Source organism: Eucyclogobius newberryi, unplaced genomic scaffold (genome assembly GCF_026437365.1).
Source record: "Eucyclogobius newberryi isolate DKJ021-1_F unplaced genomic scaffold, fEucNew1.0.hap1 SCAF_197, whole genome shotgun sequence".
NCBI lineage: Eukaryota > Metazoa > Chordata > Actinopteri > Gobiiformes > Gobiidae > Eucyclogobius > Eucyclogobius newberryi.
Genome location: NW_027315831.1, coordinates 95,966 through 101,965, shown reverse-complemented (window position 1 = coordinate 101,965; position 6,000 = coordinate 95,966).

Below are 6,000 nucleotides of genomic sequence, written 5' to 3'. Positions count from 1 at the left end.
CTTTGCATTTATAAAAGTTCATAACTGAAGGAGAAATAAGGAGTGTGTTTAGATCGATAGTAGACGCGGCGACAGGAGCGCTCACTCTGAGACTAAAACATATATATGATGTAATATAATATAAAATAAGATTTGATATAAATCGCAGCTTGCCTTTGTTCGTTCGTCAGTTCCAAGTTACATTTTTGACCAAGTGCAGCGGACACTTAAGGACAGGGGGCGCTCTGGGACAGTTATTCATTTGAACATTGTTAATCCGCTAACTACGGTTTCACTGGACTCCGTGTTTGTTCTGATTCCGTGGTCGGCCCATCGAGGCGCTCGCTGGTGTCGAGCCCTTTAACGTCATCTTTCCCCTCGTCTTTCTCCGTCTCGGTCCCTCTGTTCTGTCCTTCGCTGCAGCATTAACCCACTTTTACACATGATGTCCCTTGAAACTGTCTCTAAAGAACTGTGTGTACTGCTGTGTGTCTGCAGGGCATCTGGGCTGAATGCTGCGGCCTGACTGTGAGTCTGTGGCTTACGTAAGGACTAGTGTATTTTCTGTCGGATTGTGGTCAGGCTCGGAGGAGGAGCCGTGGAAGAGATTATGAAGTAAAAGTGAAGAGTTTAATCTCTTGGATTAAAAGCCAAATCCGGTGGTGAACGTTCATGGATTTTATTTCAAGGACACATTTTTATGCTAAATTACCGGTTTGGTTTGGTTCTGATCAGCTCCTTCCATCTTGTAAGCACAGATTTGACCCAGGGATTCTTAACTTCCTCTGTCAGACACAAGCGTCTGTCATCTGCCAGTAAGACCTGTACAGGAACCCCCGGCACCACATGACTCTCAGTATAAGACCTGTACAGGAACCCCCGGCACCACATGACTCTCAGTATAAGACCTGTACAGGAACCTCAGGCACCACATGACTCTCAGTATAAGACCTGTACAGGAACCTCAGGCACCACATGACTCTCTGTATGAGACCTGTACAGGAACCTCAGGCACCACATTACTCTCTGTATGAGACCTGTACAGGAACCCCCGGCACCACATGACTCTCAGTATAAGACCTGTACAGGAACCTCAGGCACCACATGACTCTCAGTATAAGACCTGTACAGGAACCTCAGGCACCACATGACTCTCAGTATAAGACCTGTACAGGAACCTCAGGCACCACATGACTCTCAGTATAAGACCTGTACAGGAACCTCAGGCACCACATGACTCTCAGTATAAGACCTGTACAGGAACCCCCGGCACCACATGACTCTCAGTATAAGACCTGTACAGGAACCCCCGGCACCACATGACTCTCAGTATAAGACCTGTACAGGAACCCCCGGCACCACATGACTCTCAGTATAAGACCTGTACAGGAACCTCAGGCACCACATGACTCTCAGTATAAGACCTGTACAGGAACCCCCGGCACCACATGACTCTCAGTATAAGACCTGTACAGGAACCCCCGGCACCACATTACTCTCTGTATGAGACCTGTACAGGAACCTCAGGCACCACATTACTCTCTGTATGAGACCTGTACAGGAACCTCAGGCACCACATTACTCTCTGTATGAGACCTGTACAGGAACCCCCAGCACCACATGACTCTCAGTATAAGACCTGTACAGGAACCTCAGGCACCACATTACTCTCTGTATGAGACCTGTACAGGAACCTCAGGCACCACATGACTCTCAGTATAAGACCTGTACAGGAACCTCAGGCACCACATTACTCTCTGTATGAGACCTGTACAGGAACCTCAGGCACCACATTACTCTCTGTATGAGACCTGTACAGGAACCCCCGGCACCACATGACTCTCAGTATAAGACCTGTACAGGAACCTCAGGCACCACATGACTCTCAGTATAAGACCTGTACAGGAACCTCAGGCACCACATGACTCTCAGTATAAGACCTGTACAGGAACCTCAGGCACCACATGACTCTCAGTATAAGACCTGTACAGGAACCCCCGGCACCACATGACTCTCAGTATAAGACCTGTACAGGAACCCCCGGCACCACATGACTCTCAGTATAAGACCTGTACAGGAACCCCCGGCACCACATGACTCTCTGTATGAGACCTGTACAGGAACCTCAGGCACCACATTACTCTCTGTATGAGACCTGTACAGGAACCTCAGGCACCACATTACTCTCTGTATGAGACCTGTACAGGAACCCCCAGCACCACATGACTCTCAGTATAAGACCTGTACAGGAACCCCCGGCACCACATTACTCTCTGTATGAGACCTGTACAGGAACCTCAGGCACCACATGACTCTCAGTATAAGACCTGTACAGGAACCTCAGGCACCACATGACTCTCAGTATAAGACCTGTACAGGAACCTCAGGCACCACATTACTCTCTGTATGAGACCTGTACAGGAACCTCAGGCACCACATTACTCTCTGTATGAGACCTGTACAGGAACCTCAGGCACCACATGACTCTCAGTATAAGACCTGTACAGGAACCTCAGGCACCACATGACTCTCAGTATAAGACCTGTACAGGAACCTCAGGCACCACATGACTCTCAGTATAAGACCTGTACAGGAACCTCAGGCACCACATTACTCTCTGTATGAGACCATTGAGCTTCATATTCTGCGTCACACCAGCTGAAATAAAGTCATTTTTCAGACAGGGTAAACCCCGCCTCCTTTTTCTTTTCATTCAAGGTTTCTAGCCTGATGGAGAAATCTGGTCAAAACATACATTTTGTATAGTTTTGACTTAAGTCTGGACTCATGGACTTTGAATGTTAACCGGACGCTTTGACGCAGCGGTGTGGATAAGATTGTTGATGGTTCTTATGTAGGACAACGCCTAAATATTCAGGGGATTCAGTTCTGCCTTTCAATTGGACAGTTTTCTGTAAACTCAATTTGTATCCAGACATTGGACCAATATCAAGGAAATGAATCACATTAGGTGCAAACAGGGGGGACAAAAGACAATCTTGTCGCACCCCTCTTTCTAAGGTCACTGGGTCTGTCAAGTGACCATTCATTTTGATTCTTGATGTTGGACCATCGTAAAGTGCCCCAGTATGTTTTATTCAATCACAATCATCAAGAACGTTGTCTTTTCTCAAAGGTGAAAGTGTAATTCTGTTGCACGACAAGAATGAATCTCTCGTGTGGATTCATCAGTCTCTCTCTCTCTCTGGCCCTAAAACTCCAATAGAAACATTCACATTTCTTACAGGCAGCTTTACTGGCAGGAACGCAATTTACACCCCTTACTTCTTCTTTGAAAAACAATGCCCTCATGTGAAAAAACAAAACTACACATCCCAGGATCCCCACATCCTGGGCTTCTCATCCTGGGGTGCCCATCCTGGGGTGCCCAAGATGTTTCGGGCCATGTGCAGTTTTGTTTTTTCACATGAGGGCATTGTTTTCCAAAGACGAAGTAAGAGGTGTAAATTGACTTCACCTCTTATTGACTTCATTTGCGTTCCTGCCAGTAAACCTGCCTGTAAGAAATGTTTCTATTGGAGTAGGTCAGGTGACCATCTATTTGACATGTAAACTATAAGATGAACGTGACGAGATCTTTGATCAAAAGAATCACAGCACAGAAAGGCTTTAGGAAAGAGGCCTGAGGCTTTGGGAAAGAGGCCTGAGGCTTTAGGAAAGAGGCCTGAGGCTTTGGGAAAGAGGCCTGAGGCTTTGGGAAAGAGGCCTGAGGCTTTAGGAAAGAGGCCTGAGGCTTTAGGAAAGAGGCCTGTGGCTTTGGGAAAGAGGCCTGAGGCTTTAGGAAAGAGGCCTGAGGCTTTAGGAAAGAGGCCTGAGGCTTTGGGAAAGAGGCCTGAGGCTTTGGGAAAGAGGCCTGAGGCTTTAGGAAAGAGGCCTGAGGCTTTGGGAAAGAGGCCTGAGGCTTTGGGAAAGAGGCCTGAGGCTTTAGGAAAGAGGTCTGAGGCTTTAGGAAAGAGGCCTGAGGCTTTAGGAAAGAGGCCTGAGGCTTTAGGAAAGAGGCCTGAGGCTTTAGGAAAGAGGCCTGAGGCTTTGGGAAAGAGGCCTGAGGCTTTGGGAAACTGGCCTGAGGCTTTGGGAAAGAGGCCTGAGGCTTTGGGAAACTGGCCTGAGGCTTTGGGAAACTGGCCTGAGGCTTTGGGAAAGAGGCCTGAGGCTTTGGGAAACTGGCCTGAGGCTTTGGGAAACTGGCCTGAGGCTTTGGGAAAGAGGCCTGAGGCTTTGGGAAACTGGCCTGAGGCTTTGGGAAAGAGGCCTGAGGCTTTGGGAAAGAGGCCTGAGGCTTTGGGAAAGAGGCCTGAGGCTTTGGGAAACTGGCCTGAGGCTTTGGGAAAGAGGCCTGAGGCTTTGGGAAACTGGCCTGAGGCTTTGGGAAAGAGGCCTGAGGCTTTGGGAAACTGGCCTGAGGCTTTGGGAAACTGGCCTGAGGCTTTGGGAAAGAGGCCTGAGGCTTTGGGAAACTGGCCTGAGGCTTTGGGAAACTGGCCTGAGGCTTTGGGAAAGAGGCCTGAGGCTTTGGGAAAGAGGCCTGAGGCTTTGGGAAAGAGGCCTGAGGCTTTGGGAAAGAGGCCTGAGGCTTTGGGAAACTGGCCTGAGGCTTTGGGAAACTGGCCTGAGGCTTTGGGAAAGAGGCCTGAGGCTTTAGGAAAGACGTGGAAGAAAGAAATGACGCCTTTTTGTGGACGTTAGAGCTTTGCTAAAAGTAGCGCTAATGTGGAGCTAACAAGAAGAAAACAAACTTCTGTGATGATGCTCTGGACAGATCAGTCATTCAAAGTTATTTTTGTAGATAATCGTTTATCTACAAAAAGCTTTTGGAATCCCTTGGTCTTGTGTTTTTTTTCCTAACTCAAATTGTGACCATCTCGGCCCCTCAAACCTCTCCTGTGTCGTATGTCAGTCTCTGTGTCGTTGTTCAGCTTCTCCATCTGTTGTTCCAGATTTTTCCCGTTCCTGGCACAAATCTTCTGCACTTCTTGATTATACATTGCAACAAACAGGTCATTGTAGCACGACTGCAGCTCGTCATTCTTGTGCTGCAAACTACTGATTCGATCTTCTTGCTTTTGATTTTCGGCCACATACCAGTTGAAAGACCCTGTTTTCTTTTCCAGATCCGAGATTTCCTTCTTCAAGTTGCAGTTTATTTGTGAAAGAGTCTTTTCCTCTCTTTTTAGGACCTTCAAATGTGGGTTAAGCAGCTTCTTCTTTTCAATATCCTTCTTCAAGTGCAAAGTTTCTTTATACAAGCTGCAATTTTCCTTCCTCAATTCACTCGTGTGAGTTGTTACTTTCTGAACCTCTTGCTCAGGCAATTTAAGCATTTGTAATTCTTTCTGAAGTTTCTGTTTTTTCTCCAGCAGTTTCTTATTCACAGCCTCAATATCTGCTGCTTCTTTATCGATATGCTTGTGACTCTCACACGTGGCTTTGAGGTTTAACACTTCCTGCTGCAGCTTATCGATTTCCTGCCATTTCCTGTCATTCCAAGTCAACAACAACTGCATCTTTGTGATATTTTGGCTGTACTTAGAGTTTTTAACGTTGAGATCGTTGTATTCTTTGGTCGTGTTCGTAAAGTAATCATTCAGTGCCGTACGTTCTGTTTCTAAGGCGTTTCTTGACAGCTCTAGTGCCTTTGATTTAATTTTCCAACACGACGCTTCAGCGAGTTTCTGGATCATGTTGGACATGTCATTCTTCAATAGTTGAACTTCTTCATGTCTTCGATCTCTCTCAGACAGACGCAGTTGAACACAACGCTCTTCTTGAGGCCGTGGTTTTATCTGTTCAAATGCTTCTTCCAAATGTCCTTTCTGGCTTATCAACATGTCTGCGTCCTCTTCCAGTGCTTTACATTCTTCTTGAATCATCTCTTGATTCCTTACTCTCTCTCTCAGCTCAGCACAGCGGCCATGAAGTTCCACTTTGTCATTGTTCAGCTTCTTCATCTGTCGTTCCAGAATTTCCCCATTTCTTTCTGAAATCTTCTGCACTTCTTGA